Source organism: Micrasema longulum, unplaced genomic scaffold, assembly GCF_059751315.1.
Source record: "Micrasema longulum isolate JH-2025_06_02 unplaced genomic scaffold, ASM5975131v1 h1tg000241l, whole genome shotgun sequence".
Taxonomy (NCBI): Eukaryota; Metazoa; Arthropoda; class Insecta; order Trichoptera; family Brachycentridae; genus Micrasema; species Micrasema longulum.
This window is the reverse complement of record NW_028277446.1, coordinates 473,540-493,339: the sequence shown is the minus strand read 5'-3', so window position 1 is coordinate 493,339 and position 19,800 is coordinate 473,540. Positions and strand designations below refer to the sequence as shown.

At 32.1% G+C, this 19,800-nt stretch overlaps 1 protein-coding gene across 1 annotated transcript in view; it reads left to right on the top strand.

Moving 5' to 3' along the window:
- Positions 1 to 322: 322 nt before the first annotated feature.
- The window catches only part of LOC148283421 (uncharacterized), a 91,535-nt gene continuing 72,057 nt past the window's right edge, over positions 323 to 19,800 (top strand). The window contains exon 1 of the mRNA XM_088223545.1: positions 323 to 734. The gene's annotated coding sequence lies outside the window, so the exon portion shown is untranslated. The remainder of the gene's footprint in view (positions 735 to 19,800) is intronic.

Sequence of the window (19,800 nt, the reverse complement as noted above, 5' to 3'; positions counted from 1 at the left end):
TACTGAAAGTCGTGTGGGAAATTTACTATGCAACCATAAAACGAATTATTTGTTCTATTTTTGAAAAAAGTACAAAACAACTTTATGGAGATTTCAAATTTGTATTGAAACACCACCTGTGAGCTTATGGATCCTCACTTCAATTTTACCCTGACATTCTAACACGACCCATAAAGCCGCGCGGCAAACTGTAAAAAATGCTACCCATTGAAAGAGATACTGGTGATGTTATGTGACTCCTTTACTTGGGTGCGTATTTTCCTTGCATAATTTTCCAAATAAAGTTATGTGGCGGATTGCGGATGCGCACTACTGTTGCGTCAGTATTCATCCGGCGTTTGTTTCGGTCGGGTGTGCTTTCTGAGGGGGGGAGTCGCATGGATTTTTTGACGTATTCGATGAATACTGAGAGCTTTTTGACGTTTGAAAAGACAGCAACACGTGTGTTGATATTTTTTTAAAAATTCCGACATTCTGAACGTGAATTATACAATATTTTAAAAAATACATTATCGAACTCTTTAATATACTTTTCTTCGTTAACAATTTTTCTTTAATTTAATTATTTCGTATTTTAATCTATAATATGGTATCACGAAAAATAAAATTAAAATGAGATACTTAATTAATTATATCTGTGTGATGTGGTTGTTATGATTTACAATTTTAAAAATAAGTCAAATAATAGAACGCGTAATAATTCATTGTTTATTTGGAAGATACCACAAAAAAAGGTAATCATTTTATATTGTAAGGCATGTTTAGAAAGTGAAAATACTTTGATCAGAATGCTAATTAAAATATTTTTTTTTTTTTAAATCTTATTTTTCGTAAAATTAAAATATTTTTCAACTACAATGATGAATATTTTTGTCAACACAATTAAAGGTTAAACTGCTAAAACGGGCTGATTGCATATTTGTCAATTTTCGAGATATTAATGCCTGTTTTTTAATCGGGAATTAGTCCAATAGAATCTATTTTTTAAAACTTATGAAATGTGGCTCCTAGTAAATAAATTAATTAAATGGAAAAAATACGGGATCACGGTTGGCAAAACAACAATAAGAAATGCGATGATTGCTGTAATAAGCCAATTTTTGTATATTAAAATATTGTATTATTTTGGTTTGAAATTGACGTTTTTGTTTATTTTTTACTGATCGTATTTAATAAAATATATCTTCCATTAAATAAAAACCTGTATCACGTACATTTGTTCTCCTGTAAATTTTTTTTGTTATATTCCCGTTTTTGCAAAGTACGCTTCAATACCGTTTTTTAAAATACATAATAAATGCATACGCATTTTTTTTTGCTTTTTACTGTCTGAAACAAAGAACTTATAGATGTATGGAAAATAACTTATTATTTTTAATAAAATAGAGATAAAAAATGACAATGGAAATATCTTAAAATTTAACTAGATTTTTTACCTACGTAAATGGATAGGTTGGTCATCCCGAGACCGCAAGACGTGTAAAATTAATTTTGTGGTTTAATTTATGTATTCCAAATTAATACATTTTACTATTTAACTTCACGGTCAAACATTTTAATAAATTTTAGTACATATTTGTACGTACGGTTTTGAGACGTACCAGTCTCTTTGTCAAGACATTTACTACATGAACGTGTAAATTATTTCTCCACAGTAGTTACACAAAAATATACAACCAACGTTCTGATAGGTCACATGCCAAAAGAAGCTGACACTGACATACACTAAATATTAATTAATGTTTGTATATAGCCACTTACCGACTTTTCTGTGTCTACCGGTTTTCGAAACGTACCCATCTCTTCGTCAGGACATTTATTATACAAACGAAAACATCCACACAAATAGTACACGAATTTAAAAAAAAACTCCGGCATATGTGTATATATCGAATGGTGATAACTTTAAATGGGACAGTATTAATAATGAAGAATAAAGAAATATATTTTTTCTTAAAAACTGTGGTAAATAATCTCTTTGCGCGCGGTGATGTAACATCGTGTTACCACTAGTAAAAGATGGAATATTCTAAAGTTCTGATATTTGAAAAAAAAAGTAACATAAAAACATTATTTTTAATGATTCCTTTTCCATGGATTATGCGAATAAACATATAATTTATCCATGTTCAAGCAAAATAAATTAAAAATCACGAATACGCCGCTCATGTTATGCGCGTGCGTCCCTCATCACTGTCATCAACCGATTTAAGACTGGATCTGATTTAGAAAACACCCACTGAAGAACAGCGTCTCTATCTTCCTTATTAAGACTTCTATCTTCGTGCTCTCTCTTATACAGATGTGTTGATGAATAAGCGGACATTCATTCTTCGCGTAGCAAGGATACAATGTTTTTGTATTAACATGTAGCATAGTTATACAAAGTTTACTTTCCAAATCGGGTGTGAAAATGTCCATTTGAAGATTACGAAAAAGACGAATTCATAATTTTAAGAAATAAGAGAGATATATCAAGTCTTGTGTCCAATGTAGATTAAAAAATTATACATAAAACAATTAAGGGGATGAATAAAATAAAAACAATAATAAAATTTAACCAACAATGTCATACATATGAAACAAGGGGTAAAAAAAAGATAAGATTACCAATGAGGAAAAAAACAGAATCTCAAAACTCATTGTACAAGGGATTGAAGCTGTACAATGAGTTACCTGAAGAAATAAAGGAAATAGAAAAAATTGAAATATTTAAAATTAATTAATTATATAAATAAATAACGAGTGATACTTTAATCCACAAATTTGGAATATCCAGTTTAAAATTTAAACTTAATTTAAAAAAATAATATTAAAAAAATTGTAATATTATTAAAAGTTTATATTTGTTCTTAAGATGGTATGAACTAACTTAATATAGCATAAATAAATTTACATGTCGACTGGTGTGACATCACAGCCACACAGGAGTTAAAAAAACTATTTTTTGCTTGTTATTACATTGTTTTAACTATTTATAGCAAAAACAACCAAAATTAAATTAGGTTTTTATTCTAAATATGGAAGCAAAACCTTTCATAACCATCATCATCGTTCCCTTTTCGCACATAATGGTGCATAGGGCACTGCATTTTTACATCAATCGCAGCGTATCTTAATCATTTTTGTCACATGAAATCGGAAGATTACAAAAAATACAAATTCATAATTTTAAAAAATAAGAGAGATATATCAAGTCTTGTGCCCTATGTCGACTAGTGTGACACCACAGCCACACAAGAGTTAATATATACGACTCCGTGTATTATTTTATCGAATTGTGTCTATTCCTTCATAGAGGATATCTTTCACTTAAATGATTTGAACGAAATATAAAAAGTTCGACGATTTTTTCCTTTTGTTATTACCTGCGTAGGAAATTTAATATCTTCGTTTATTTGATAAAACTTTTTATCGCATAACTGAAGAAAAGTTGTTCAAATCCTTAAAGTTTATCTCGGATATTCCTGGCATTCAGGCACTTATAAAAATATTACTTTTCAAACAAAAATACTAATGTAGTACCTATTTAAAATGACCCAGCTTATGCTTGATGTAATTCATTTTAAATTTATCAATGTCGATTATGTTTATAATTTATTTTTTTAATATTTTTCTTATTAACAATATTTTGAGTTGGTCAAAATTTTTGTAGACAAGGTCTGGATTCAACTCTCCGGAGAGCTGTTAACATAAACATATTACAACAGTGATGAAGAACATTTTAGAGAAGGTAATATAAAAGTCTTGGCATCTACAGGGCTTATGACCTGTTATATCCTGGTTTAAGTGGCCATTTTACACACTGTGTAATATTCGCCATTCTGCCCATATTTAAACATCTGAATTCCTTAAATTCTTGTATCTGTTGATGTTTGTGAAGTTGAAGAGCTAAAACCTTTATTTATGCTAGTAAGATTCGTCTAATTGACTTATTTCACCTACATACTAGGCAATGCCTAAAAACTTTATTTTTTAATTTCTATACTTCTTCATGGTCCAAGTGGATTTGACAACTACATATTTATCAAATCAGCCAATGACAGGTCATAAACCCCGTAGATGCCTGGACTTCTATATTACCGTCTCTAAAATGTTCTTCATCTCTGCTGTAAAAAACTCCCCAAGGAGTTGAGTCCAGTCCTTGTTTACAAAAATTTTGACAAACTCAAAATATTGTTGAAAGTATTTAAGTGAAATAATTTAAATACACAAACCTTAACCGCATAAATAAAGTTTTCAGCTCTATAACTTCACAAACATCAACAGATGAAAGAATTTTAGGGATGCAGATGTTCAAATAAAGGCAGAATGGCAAATGTTACTCAGTGTATAAAGTGGCTACTTAAAACACCCAATGACAGGTCATGCTCTGTAGATGCCTTGACTTCTATATTACCCTCTCTAAAATGTTCATCATCACTGTTGTAATATGTTATAAATATTAAACATACATTTTTTTTAGTTTAATTTGGATAAAATCATAGAAAATATCCATTCGGTACAACTAGAATATAGAATAGAAGAAAAACTGTTTCTTGTAAAAAAAATTTTATTTCATAATTTATATTTGAAGCTTTGTGATCATTCATTATGATAAAATAAATAAAAAAATACTTTGTTTTTAACAACTTTTTTTCTACCTACCGGTTTCAAAGCTACACAAGCTTCTTTATCACGGTACAATTAACGAATGAATATTATCCTATTTTATTAAGGAAGGTGCCGTACACCGCGCCAGCAAAACGTTTGCCACTATGGCCATGCACTAAGTTCTCAGTGTTTCCAGCCAGATGGTGTGGTATTAGCTTTTTTTTACATCAAGCAAAACCACAGCCAACTTTATTGTGGAGCTTCATCATTGGGCTTGAAATTGCAGTATATGTTATTCCGCCGAAATTTAAACATTATGTTTTCCTATTTAAAAATCAATATTGCAAAAACCCATGTTCATGCCTTGATGCCCAAAATCCCCTGACTCTGTCAAACCAAGTCATCGAAAGGGTCAAGAGTTTCAAATACCTGGGAGTATATATTACGGAAAGTGGCAGCTTTCAAAAAGAACTGGGAGAGCGGCTAGGAATAACAGGCGCCACATTCAATATTATAAAAGCGGTCGGAGATCGGATATTTACTCAGTGAAAACCAAAGGCCGCCTATATAATGCCTGCATAACACCTGTTCTCCTCTACGGATGCGAATCGTGGCACCTCACTTGAGCCTAAAGTAGCCAAATTCTGAGTTTCAAGAATAGAGAATAGGTCAGCTGCTAGTTGTGTGCTGATGATGCAGTTTTGTTGGCAAGCAGCAAGGATAATTTGCAACAGATAGTCTCTAGAATGTATGATGTATGCCTGGAGAGCGAATTGGCGATGAACGAAAGTAAGTCAAAAGTGATGGTATTTGAAAGGGATAGTGAGGTTACTGACTGCATAATAAATGTAAACAACGAATGTCTCGAGCAAGTAGAAGAATTTGTGTATCTGGAAAGCATGTTTTCAAGAGATGGAAGGGTAGAAAAAGATGTTGAAAGACGAGTGAATGCGGGCAACAAAATGAACGGAGCACTTAGCACAGTAATTTCTCATAAAAATATGTCAATCGAAGCTAAACTGGCAGTGCACAACGGAGTTTTAGTCCCAACACTTTTGTATGGAAGTGAAACATGGAACTGGCAGAGGAAGGATGAAAGCCGAGTAAACGCGGTTGAAATGCGATCTCTCAGACGAATGTGTGTGAAATCAACGTATGACAGGGTTACGAATGATGAAATCAGGCGAGAGTGTAAATCTGAGTCAAGTATAATTGATAAGATTAAGAAAGGGTCTCTGAGATGGTTTGGTCACGTAGAACGAATGGACGACGAAAAAATGGTAAAACAAGTATACATGGCAAAAATGAACGGCAACGTGAGACGAGGACGACCAAAGAAGTCGTGGCATGATCAGATAAACCAAAATCTTAAGTTTGGTCATGTCAAAAGCAGACAGAACCGAAAAGCATGTATGACAAGATGTATGAATGTGGAGGAAGCTAGGAATGTATGCCAGGATAGACGTGTGTGGCGGTCCATTCTCTCTGCGGGGAAATGGCATGATGGTAGTAGTAGTAGTAGAGAATAGGTGCCTCAGAAGAATATTGGATGTGCGGTGGTTTGACTTTGTGAGGAATTAAGTAATAAGAGAACGGACGCAGCAAACTCCAGTGACAACTGTCATCAAGTGGAGGCGATCCGGTTGGCTTGGCTATGTGCTGCGAATGCCTCCTGCGAGCCTCAACCACGCTTGCCTACTTTACAAGGCAATAGGTTCTCGACGTCCTGGACGTCCACTACGAGAGGATGCACAAAAGCTGGCAGTTGTCAGAAATGCCCGGGGGATCTTTGTGGACACCATATGCTCCAACTAGGGAGCCGACATGGAAAAATGAAAATTTTTCCCAAAGCGAAAAACATGTCAAATTTCTCACATAAAAAACAGTAATTTCGGGGAGTTTCACAGCATTAATTTTTTTCGGCCCTCTTACAACAAAAGATTGCCGACCTATTGATTACAGTGATGGAAAAGGTGAAAGTCTGTTTTAGTATATGCATGTTAGTGTCTTGAATATCCTGACGAAGAGACAGGTACATTCCGAAACCGGTGGATATGAAAAGTCGGTTGGTGGTTAAATAATAGTATTTACTAATATCTATTCAAATGTTTGACCACAAAGTTGATCTTTTGATTGATTTGGTGTTTATTTTGTAGACTCCATATTAAAACTTATAATAAATTAAATCAAACACTGCCTACTAACACTTAGCCTTGCCCTTAACTATTGGTTTTTCCCACAATTCTAATTAATGTACATGCCATACTCAAATATATTTATTTTATTTTTACTTAATAAGTACCTTAAATTATATAACTTTATAAGAACCTTCAATGCATCTTATTTTCACATTCGTTTAAAAATGCCCTAACAAGGCAAAACAATTGGCACGAAAATTTTGTCTTTATATTTGTAAAAATAAAATTAACTCTTCAGTTGACTCAAATCAATATTTGAGTAAACAAATTTAATGCTCTCAACATAAATAAATCGATGTTATAATATTCACAGCTATTATAAATTAAAAATGATAAGCAGCTTAGTGCGATAAGAAAATGTAAAAAAATATTTTTATAAAAGTATATAAAATTGTAATACATTTACATAAAACGATCGATAAATAAATTCTGGGTTTCTGTATTGTTACTTTGGGGTAATGGGGTGGAAATTGTAGACAATTTGTTGAGTCTGAGTTTAATATCCTGCCATATAAATCGGCCCATCGAGCTTCAGGTTTACCGTTACATGCTTCCGGTTATTTCCGCAGCGGTAGGCAGAGGCGATGGAGCACAGATTGAAGTGTTAACTTCTTCCTTTTTTTTTTAATTAATTCAGTTACACTTAATATTTATTAATTTATTTGACAATATTAAACCATGCAAGGATTTTAGGGGCCTAGAGGCTGTTTGTGGGCACCATATGTTCTGAATCGTGAATTCCTGTGTTATTACTTATGCAAGCTTAAAAATTTAAGTATCTACGTATGTGATGCTTCGTCTCTGTAGCAATTTTATTATTTTATTTATTTTTTTTATAATATAAATAAAATCAGCCATAAATAAACAAGTATTTTTTGTATTTTTTAATTAGTTTGTTATTGGCTTAAGAACTTTTGTGACTGGTTCCATTGGAACCACCAACAAAGTAAGAATTTCTGCGATGATTTTCAACGTCTAATGGGGAGAGGAAAAATAAGAAGAAGTTTATTGTTAATCGTACCCATCTGAGGTGGCTCATATGTTCATTCCGTAATAACTTCTAAAAATTGCGATAAGCCCACATACTACCTTTCACCTGCGCAGTTATGCGCGAACTGAAGTAAGTTACGCTGCGTTCCGTTTAACTCTGGAATAAGAAACTGCTTAGGTTCGTTGATTCTTATAAGGCGGTCATTTAGTATTGATTCGACAAGTCCACGCGTGCGCAAAATCAAACTTTTTTTAAGCTCTTTGGAAGCACTCCTAACAAACCAATCCATGTTTATTTTTTATATATTGTGACTGTTTGGTAACAAATGTATTTATTAATACAGTTTATACAGTTATTTTAATATTTAACTATGAAATATAACTCTTTTATTCTAAAATAAAAGTAAAAGATATTTTTTGTGCTGGTAATAGGCACATGATTTTACCTATGTACCTAGTACCAAGTGACTGCTTCCTTAATCAAAAACCTCACTACACGCCTCTGGTACAGCCGGAGCGAATCGCCTAAATAAGCGATTGTGCACAGCTTACCATTGTTTTTAACTTTTTATCATAATGTTTCATAGAAACTATGTTCGTGGGAAAATAAATATTATAATTTATACTCTTTATAAATCATTAATACCGTTTATATATTCCTGCAAAAAATATTTACTTAGTGCGCCCAGCCCGTTCTCAGTGAACGATGAAACTTGATAATTAACTTTACTTATTTCTCCACACAAAAAAGTACATTTTATTTTACATATTTAACTGAGTCAGGTTTTTTAGTACCAAATCAATCTTGCAGATTACAAATAATATTTGAAGATTCTCTATTTGGAAACTAGTATTTCGAACATTATTTCTCAAGGACTTTTTTGTTGTTGATAGGATACCGTTAACATAATATTATGTACAAAATAGGACATGTGGCGTTTAAAGTTGCCATTTTCGGCATTATTTACTTTGAAAAAATAGGCCAGTGCTCAGTGATGACATCTCAATCATTATGGAAATATCTGCAGAATGTCAAAGTGGTGTTTTTTAATAAATTTTAGTACAAGTGCTGAATTAAAATAGTATAGGATAAAGCTACGTATATCACGAATTTGTTGATAATTGTTGTTTGAGTTGATTAAACACAGAACCACAGAAAAAAAATAGTCATTTATACTAATATTATTTTTTTGTAGATTACCTATAAAATAAATCACTGCCCGTCTCTGCGCTCTCATTTCACCAAGGACAGCTGTCAGTTATATCTTTAACAACATTTCCATGTTTCTTGCATTATTTAATTGAATATATGTTTTGTCCTGTGTAAGAGTACTGTCTCTGTGCCAAAAAAATTATAAGCATATGTCTAAAAGCCTAATCACGTGTGAAACTCTAAGTCTCAGAATAATTAGAAACCGATGGATGTGCGACATGTGCGTCTTTGTTATAATAAGTGGCCATCATTTATTACAATAAATATTGCTGTCTGATTTCAATCACTGCGAGTTTTTTTAATAGAGAATCGCTCTAAAGTCTAGAAGGCTCTTTAAGAATAGTTTTTGTTAATGACTTTTGTTATTTCACTGCTAGGTCATGGTACAACTACCCCAAGTAATTACGCCGTACATCATGGTTGAATTCACCAGAGCAAATATAAGAGTCTCAAAACTCTTTGTTCAGGGGTTTAAAATTGTACTATGAGTTACCTTAAGAAATATAAAAAAGGAAAGTCTTCGTATATTTAAAATCAATGTGAAAATGATATTTTTGATAAAATTTAGTGGGAAAATCATTTTAGTTAGAGTTTGTATAAGTTCATATGATGTTATGAACTAACTCAGTAAACCATAAATTATTAGACTTATTATTTCTGGCAGCGATACGATCCCACTTACTATTTAATGATGCACACTTCTGGACACTTACTCCCACATTAATACACATTAACACACATCTACACTTACTCTCATACAAATACACATAAACACATCCTTTTCTTGTAACACAATTTAATAATATGTATGATTTTTATTTAGAAATTTTGCTGGTCTGTCTTTCAACTGTATTTTTTTTTAATGTTATTATATCATTATCGACTGTTGATTTCTTTAAAATAAATAAACAGATATGTTGGAAATTATTTAACGTAGAAAATTATATTGTCAGTACTTTAATAATTATTTTATAGAACATTTTTTTATTTATAAATCGATATTTAGTAAAATTACAAAGTATATTCAATCATAATATACCGGTATCAGAATCTGACTTTTATTTTTTAATTTATTTTTTCGGTTTACAGAAACATTCCAAATAAACAAAATCACTACATTATTTTCATCAATTACATTTCCACACTAATAAATACGTATTTTAGTCAAATTAACAATATGTATTATGAAAATTGAAATTAAATTATTTTAAAATAATTCATTAATATTCAATACATTTTATATACACACATTAATATTAATAAAATACATAACTTAATAAAATAAACAATATGAATTATAATAAAAAATAAATTAAATACGTTTTTTGTATATACTTCCATAAACTTAACAATTCAGTGTCCAAAATGTCAATCTCTACCTTTTTAATTACATTGTATAATCTGCACATTCTTAATATTGGATTGAAGAAGGACATATTATTCTTTATTGTCTTCTGAACTTGTTCTTTTTTAAAGGCTAAAATCAGCATTTTTAAGTTATTTTTTGATTTTGCACAAAATAAAATTCATTTATATTATTTAACATGGAAAAAAACAACCTTAGTGCTTCAAATGTTAATTTTACCTTTTTCCCCCACTGGCAATTCTCGAAGTGACACTAATTAGTAGTGTTTAATTAATTTTACGACTCGGTAACCTTGATAAATAACGCCAACTAGGTTGAAATTCTTATAATTAAAATGCAGTTCCATTAAGAAATGTTAGGAGATTCAAAGCTTAACGGGATAATATAATTAAGCGCCCTTACTTTCCCATTCTCGCGTAATTAATACATTTCGTTACCCACCCTTCTCAAATCGTAAATTGAAATGTCGGTCGGTCGAACATTGTACGGTTAAATGATGTAGAATTAAGATGTATCAATTATATATATAAAATACTAGCTGACCTGACAGACGTTGTCCTGCCCAAACGTTGGCTTGCCTTGGAAAAATACTTTTTATTAATAAGTAGGTACCTGGGTAATAGTTTGTGATTGAATTCCAAAACTAAATATGTATTAAATTTAAGTAGGTACTTGTTTATGGTTGAATTCCAAGACATAAAATAAATATTTTTCAAATGTGGCTTTCTTTTTTCAAACGTCAAACTCCGGTCTTCTCACCAACAGAGGGGTGTACTTATGTAGGAAAACATTTTTTTTTTTTAATGTACTGAATTAAATATTATGTTAGTGTTACCAAAAATCCAGAAAAAAATAAATAAACGGATAGAAATTATAAGGAATTTAAGGAAAGAATCTGATTGAGATCCACAAAAAACAAATGTTGTTTGTAAACATTTAAAAACAAACTTTTTTTATACACAAAAAAACAACATCTTTCCATTTTTTGTCAATGCATTTTCCTCGAATGCAACCCCGGTAGATCAATGAATAAAACATTTATGCTCTTTACTTCTTTTTTACACATAAGATTAAAGATTTTAATATCTACGAACACGCACGGCAAAAAGATCTATATTTCTCTGAAAACCGCACGTAAATCGGTTTAGCCGTTTAGAAGGAGTTCAGTGACATCACACGTACAGAGAAATTATGTACAAAAAGATAGCAAATTCTTATTTTTTCATGCACTTATTAATTTCCCTTTGGGTATGTCTAAATCATTAGAGACGATTTCTAGATTTTTCACGACGGGAATGATATCAAATTATATCAAATTATATTTTAATTTTTTTTGGTTGTAAGAAATATAAGCGTTTTTATAGCTGACCCAAATGTTTTAATGTTGGTGACCATTTTTAACAAGCTGTAAATAACTTACTTACAAAATAGGATCATGTTGGGGTAGAGTGAGGTTCGAACATCGGACCTCTGATCCGTGAGTTCGCAACACCACGGGACCACAACCCGATTCTCATTACTTAAAAACAATTGTGTTTCAAACTCATTAACCCATTGTAGCTGCTTTTAACTCACTCTGTTCCCACCAAGATACTTTTAATACAAACTGATTTTTTAAAACACTTTAAAATATACGTAGATACTATTGATTGATTTGGTGTTTATTTTGTAGAACTCCATATTTAAACTTATAATATTATAAATCAAACACTGATTTGAGCTTAGAGTATATACATCTATATACTCTAAGGATTTGAGTCTTCTGAACACTTCATTTTATTTTTACAAATAAAAAAAATATAAAAACAAAAATTTTGTGACAATTGTTTCGCCTTGTTAGGGCATTTTCAAACAATTGTCACGAATCAGTGTTTGATTTCTAATATTATAAGTGTGTGTGTACTATGTTTTAAATATTTTTTATTGTTCTCCTAACAAAAACAAAAAAAAAACATAGTTAAATTCAATGAAATTGTAATCAATCATCAATGTATGCCAGGGTTACGAATGATGAAATCGGACGAGAGTGTAAATCTGAGTCAAGTGTAATTGATAAGATTAAAAAAGGGTCTCTGAGATAGTTCGGTCATGTAGAACGAATAGACGACAAAAGAATGGTAAAGCAAGTATATATGGCAAAAATGAACGGTAACGTGGTACAAAGACGACCAAGGAAGACGTGGCATGACCAGAAAAACAAAATCTTAAGTCTGGTCATGTAAAAAGCGGACAGAATCGAAGGCCATGTATGACAAGATGTAAGAATGCGGAATAAGCTAGGAATGTATGCCATGATAGACTTGTGTGGCGGTAAATTCTTGCTGCCTACTCTTACGGGAATATGGCTTGATACTAGTAGTAGTAGTAGTATTAAATTGTATTTAATGAAACGAAGTGAGACTTAATAAAAGAAATGAAAGAATTAAACCAAATTAAATCAACAATATTTTGAGTATGTCCAAGTTTTTGTAGACAAGGACTGGATTCAACTCCCTAGGGAGCTGTTTATATTAACATATTACAACAGAGATGAAGAAAATTTAAGATAAGTTAATATAGAAATCTAGGCATCTACAGGGCTTATGACCTGTCAATGGCTGGTTTAAGTGGCCACTTTACTCACTGGGTAACATTCACCATTTTGCCCATATTTGAACATCTATATTCCTTCAATCCTTTCATCTGTTGATGTTTGTGAAGTTAATTGAAGTAAATTTAAATACAATCATATTAAACGAAATAAAATGAAGTGAATGAAATGAAATTAGTAAAAGTAAATCAAATAAAATAAGTAAATACAATTAATCAATTCTGCTAAGTGTTTATTTTTTTATACATTTATTAATATATTTGCTAGAATTCCACTCGTCTATTCGCTTTGTGGATGCAAGACGATTGGTAACCATTCTTAATTATGTAAATGTTATCAACCATAAAATATTTATATTTTGTAAACGTAGTCTAGAATTTTAACAGATCCATGCGCTTAGTAGCTGCAAGACTTGTTATAATCTCTCCTATTTTAAAAATGAATTTTATTTTAAATATAACACTTAATTTCATTGTCAAATTAAAACATAATGTTAATGAGAGCTAGATAACTTTCCATCCATACGCTTGGTAGCTGCAAGACATGCTGTAATCTAGCTCTTATCTGTTATAATTAAAATATGTAATAATTGGAAACGAGGAACTAGAACCCCAACCGTCCATGCGCTCTGTAGCTGCAATACGTGCTGGGATATTTATTTATTGTGCAGCGGTGATTGATGTGATTTTCACAAAAATTACGCTTTATGAATGATCCTTTAATAATAATAATAAAATAAAATAAATTTGAATCAAATATTCAAAATAATGTTATAAGTTCTGTCGGAGACATGTGTGCGTTTTGAAACTATTTAAATTTAAAATTACAATTTATATTTAAAAGTAGGAAAAGGGTTATAAACTTATATTTTCTAAAAATACAAATACTTTTGTTAATATAAAAATAAAGTAACCACAAAGTAGGTGCTTCAAATATAAAACTTACTTTAGTTACTATTTAAAGAATATATTTATTAATCTCTTAGCCCCAGAACGTCGCATGACTTACAAACATTCCTTTTTTCGTCAAAGTTTTGGTAACTTTATTAGTTTATTATTCAGGTTAATAAGGCTTTTCTTTCCCGCGTCAGCCTTCCGCCTGCGTGACAACATTAACGAAAGAGTTACGACGAGTTCTGAAACTTTCATGAAAGTTACTTTCAGACTGTTTTTCAGGATTTCGTGACCTTTGATTGATTAACAATTTACATCAAAATGATATAATAATTATATTTTATGCCGTTCTTTTGCATCAAAGGTAAGCAATGTTGCCTTTCTATCCCTTGATGTTGTTATTGTTAAACGTAGTACTTACTAAAAATCCTTTCATTTTTATGAAATTGGTGTAGTAAATAACGATTAAATAAGCTTTGCTACTTGCAAAATTATAGAATTTATCTTTTGGTGACTTGTATGAAGATCGTAGAAGTTGAAAGACTAAAAAAATTATAATGGTAATTATCCCAATGAGGAATTTCACTGTTTTCTATTTTTTTTCTATTAGCGTACTATTTAACTAAGCGAAAATTCTTTTTTTTTGTACGTTATTTATAAAGATATGATTTTTTAAAGTTACATTTATCAAATAACGCGCCAAATGACTGTAATCAGTGTGTCACCTTTCAGTAGTGACGTCATGAAACGGTTGGCGTTCTTACTTTCACTGACCTGACAAGAATCTATGGAATATTGCTTTGATTATTTCATTTAGTTTATCGTAATTTGCTCATTTCTATGTTATGGTTGTTTTTACGAACGTTTCGATTTGGAAAAACCTAGAAAGTTGACATAATCTCTGGTTGAAATGTCAAATTATACAAATTATTCTCTTTTGTTTCGCGGGGGCTTTAAGCGGAAACGCTTAAACGCTTTTTTTGTTCCAAGTTTGCAACAGGTCAACAATATATAGAACACTCTCATCTTATTTAAAAACAAATGCAAACGATCGTTTTCCAACCCTCTTTACTCTTCACTTCATAATCCCACAAACTCGAAATACTATTAACATATTGCAACAGAGATGAATAAATTTTTAGAGAATGAAATATAGAAATCTAAGCATCCACATAGTATTGACCTATCATTGGCTAGAGTGAGTCACCACTTTACACACTTCTTTTATCTTCATCTATTGCGGAGCGGTGTTTTGTTAAAGAAAATAACAACAAATTTTCAATTTAAATTATTCCAATATTTTTTAATAAAGTCACTCTCACGGAAAACTTAAATTCATTAAACTCCTTTTCAATCTTGTTAAGTCAACTGAGTGCTGAAATAATACTTAAACGAATCTCTTACAAATCAGGTTATTCTCAATGTGTTTTTGTTTGATTGCGTATAAAATATTTTAACTCTCAGGTCGTTTTCACTTCCTCCTTCTTTGCAACAATGACTGAGGGGATAAAATTTCATTCGACGCCCTCATCAAAGTTTCCTAAATACTTAAAGCCAACCGAAATCGTATCAAATACTTAACGATAAACGAAGCCGTACAATAATTATGTGGCTCGCATATGAAAAGCATTTTCAAATTTTTTTTTTATATTTCCAGACGCTTGTAAAATACAGTGCTAGGTGTAAAAAAAAAAAAAAAATAAATAAAAATAAAAATTATATATGGCCAGAACCCTGGCCGAGTGTTTTTGACTCAGCGACTGTTCTTCGGTAACAATCCTGAGTAAGGAAATCGTGTGAAGATAAATGGTTGGCGCGTTTGCCTACCATTTTAAAGGTCTTGCTAAGATGGATGTGAAATATTCTTGAATTTTTTTTTTGATTTTCCGAAGTAAAGTTAAAAAACCTTAAAAAAATCATTTTTCATCCACGTTTCCAGGAATCGAACTCAGGACCCCAATTATGGTAGGTGGTACGCGCCAACCACTAACTACACAATTATCTACTAGATTTCCTTATTCAGGACGTTTATCTAAGGTCCTAAGAAGTAAGAGCAGGCATCGAGTTAAAAACACTCGTTCATGGTTCTGCTTCTATTAAACATACAGAATTGTATTACTCATCCGCCCAGGCACTTAAAATCCTGTGTAAGAGGAGATACATTATATTAAAATATTTATGTATATGTCTCGTGGATTTGTGGTCACTGTCTTTATTTATGATAAAATAGGTCTCGGTTCGATTCCCGATATCATTAATCTATTTTACAACAAAAAAAAATGTTTTTATTGAATCTTGCGTTATTCCCCAAACATTTTTATTTGTCGACCATTCCTTAAAAGTCGTAAATAACTTGTGCTAGAAAAAAGGAAATTGAATTATGGTGGACAGGGATTTGAACCTCTGACCTTTAATTCTTACAGAAATACGTCATTTGCCATTTTGTATTAAATCTATTTTTTTTGTTTGTTTAAGGTTTGTGTTTTATTTCCGTTTTTCGGTTTGTATTTGTTTATTTTGTAAGGCGTATGACTTTTTTTTTAAATACGGATTAACTTGTTTATGTACGCTGTTTTTTTTTAATGTAAAAGCCCGCTGTGGGCCTTTCAAATATATTAAATGAAATTTAAACATTAAAATGTGCCCACATAAAAAGGGTTTATACCATTTTTTTTAACGAAAACCGTTGAATTTTACTTAGGTGTAATTGAATAGAGATGCTGCTTCATAGAACGATAGTTTGAAATTGTGTCCTAAAAAATAGCGTTGTCGCATCAGCATAGCAGTGCAAAAGACGTAGTTAATTAAAAAAAGACTAAATGTATATGCCAGTTTACTGTGAATTCAAAACTATTTGTTTGCCTTTTAACGCTGCTTCTCACATTCACAGACTACGAGCTAAGTTTCGTAACTTAAGTTGAATGGAACACAAGACGGGTGCTTAGCGCTGCATCTAGTGTATACATATAACTCAATGGGTTAGGTTCTACTTTGTTTTATTTGAGCCGCTGACAAAAAAGTTTTCAAACTAGGTGTAGTTATATTTACGTTGTTTGTCCTTAGATAAAATACATATCTAGTGTAAACATTTTGACTTTGGAAAAAAAAATACCAAGCGACAATATTTTGATTATGTCCAAATTTTCGTACACAGGCTAGATTTCCTAGCTTGTGAGTTATTTAGATTTAAGTTTGTTGCAACAGAGAAAACATTTTTGAGAAGAAAATATAGAAGTCAAGGTATTAACAGAGCTTTTGAACCGTCATTGGCTAGTTTAAGGGCTACTTTACACATTGTGCAACATTCATTAAAGTTGCTACTTGTGTGTGTGTATAAATGCGCATATTTATACAGATATATATATATTTTTTTAAATAAATATTTTCTCTCTTATGATTTACCCAAATATATAATTTAAAGTGCCATTTTCAACGTGTTGTAAATAACTCACCATTAGAAAATGGGAATCAAGTGGTAGAGTAAGATTCGAACCACGGACATTTGAGCCGTGAGTCCGAGACACTAGTGGGTACGTCCGAGACACACGGGACCATAACCCAATTCCATTTTTTTTTTAAACATTATGCCTTTTTTCTTATTTTGGATTGTATTAACTGATATTTTCACAATTTCATTTTTTTTACGTAATGTCTTAAATTAGTTTATTTTTATAACTCCTGAGAGAATAATATTTTATTAATGTATGTGTGCTACCTATTTTTTTTTTTTTTTTTCATAAAGGTATAATGACATGCCTTTTTTTCCTTTTTGAACCGCTAATGTGATGAAAGTATCAAGGATTTTATTGACATTTAAACTTAAACAGGGGATTATTTCGATCGTTCGAAAAACGCCATAAAACATTAAAAATAACCTCCCGCACTCCGATTTTAATGGTATTTTCTTGTTTTATTGTGACGGATTTATAGATCATAAAAACCGTCGTTTTTTGTAGGTACAAAAGAAACAAACACAAGTTTAATCTTCGAACGTCCTGTTCCGTGACGTCATTGGGAGATGCATCGGTGCCATCTGCTGGTTATCAACTAAAGTAAAACGATTTTTTCACCTTTTTACATTGTTTTATTAGTACAATTCTTGTTGTGAATGTATAAAATATGACTAAAACGTTTAATGGAATAAGTTGAATATTAAGAAAACAGGATGTAATGGCAAAATATCATTTTTTTGACGCTCATCATCATCATTCGCTTGCTGTACCCAGTGGAGCATAGGTTTCTGCACAAGTACTTTATTTGCAGCGGATTGAAGATTCTTAAGTTCCAGATTCTCATTCAGACGCAATTGATCATTGCGTTGAGGGGGTCTTAAGTCTACCATAAACACGCAGTTTAACAGCTGATTTTGAGTCCTGGGGGATTCTCTGTCAGCTGCGCATGGAAGAAAATTATTAAAAATATCCCTAAAAAATTCAAACTCTATCCAAAGGAGAGGATAGGAAAATGTTTGCACAGAGGCTAACACGAGTCTCGAACCTCGAAGTTCAAAGTTGAGTAACAGACTTCAAATCCTCAGCCGCATAGCGTGGAGAAAGACGAGGCAGATTACAAAACTGTCTGTGATGGTCTACCTCCTCAACTCCTCCTTGGCAGTCTCCGTGGTGTAGTGGTCAAGACGCTTGACTCACGCACGGAAGGTTCGGGGTTCGATTCCCGGTGAGAACACAAAAATCAAAAATGTGTTTTTTCTCAAGCCTGGGTGCTTTGTGATGTAATTCACCACTGTAATTAGGCCTCCTGGCCTGTTGTGGTGCAAAAAAAAATGTAAAAATGTTTTTAAAAAAACTCTAGACTCTGAAGGTAAGAGTTTCAGCAACAGCATTTGAAAGGTGCAGTTAATGTCCTGTCACTCCCATTGACAGTTATAATGCCAGAAAGGTAACGGAGTGAGCCCTTATGAGTGTCTCCGACGGCGCTGTGAAGAGTCCATGGGTCAGCATTGCCCCCTCCTTTGACCCAATTCCTCCAGCCCTCTCTCTTCGATGGCGATGCTCTTAAGATAGACTGACCGAGCTGCGCGGAGAGCTGGTAAGAAAGCAGCTTCCTTATCACTAGTGAGAGCCCCTCTCCTTACCTTCCTGCACCGCCTGTAAGCCCTTCAAAGCACGCACGACGAAAGGTCAGATGTTCACTATGGCCACGATTACAAAGGAAAGCTAAGGACGTCATACCATCACTATGACGGTTTAGTTGAATATAAATTCTCCTGGGTGATTGTGAAGATACACTACCGACCCCCTACCTTCAAGTATTGGGTAGATACATCGATATGTAACAAGGGGATGCATACCCCATGGTACACATATATAAGCACTATAGTGACATGTCTTCATTACGACAAAAATATATTACTGACCCCCCGCCTTCAAGTTATGGGGTAAATACATTGGTTTGTTCCGGTGAGTCTAATACATCACGGTACACATATCTGCTTATTAAAAGTGTTCAATATTCGGTTTTTACCGAGCAGTTTTTGCTTTAATAACAATGTATTTGTGGTCTGTTTATTTTATTAAAATCCTATTTCAAATGTGATAGAGAAATAAGTAAATATTGAAGTCAAATTAAATTCTGACATAAGCGTCAGTTTTGAAAACGAAGGGCTAGATGCATAGATAATGATAATGAAAAACGTGTTCTGAGTATGGTATAAAACACCTACAACCTACAAATAGTAGACAGAGGATCGATAAAGTTGGCAGCTTTAAATACTTGGCAGTTCACAAAACTAAGGATGGAAATATGCACCTAGGAATAGACGGAGCAACTTTAAACATGATGCGTGTTGTCTGGAACTCTAGTCTATACTCAGTCAAAATGAAATACTGATTATTCCACTCTTGTATAATACCAGTACTCTTATATGGGTACGAATCTTGGCACCTAACCATAGCTAAGAACACCAAACTTCTAAGTTCTGAGAGTAAGTGTTTGAG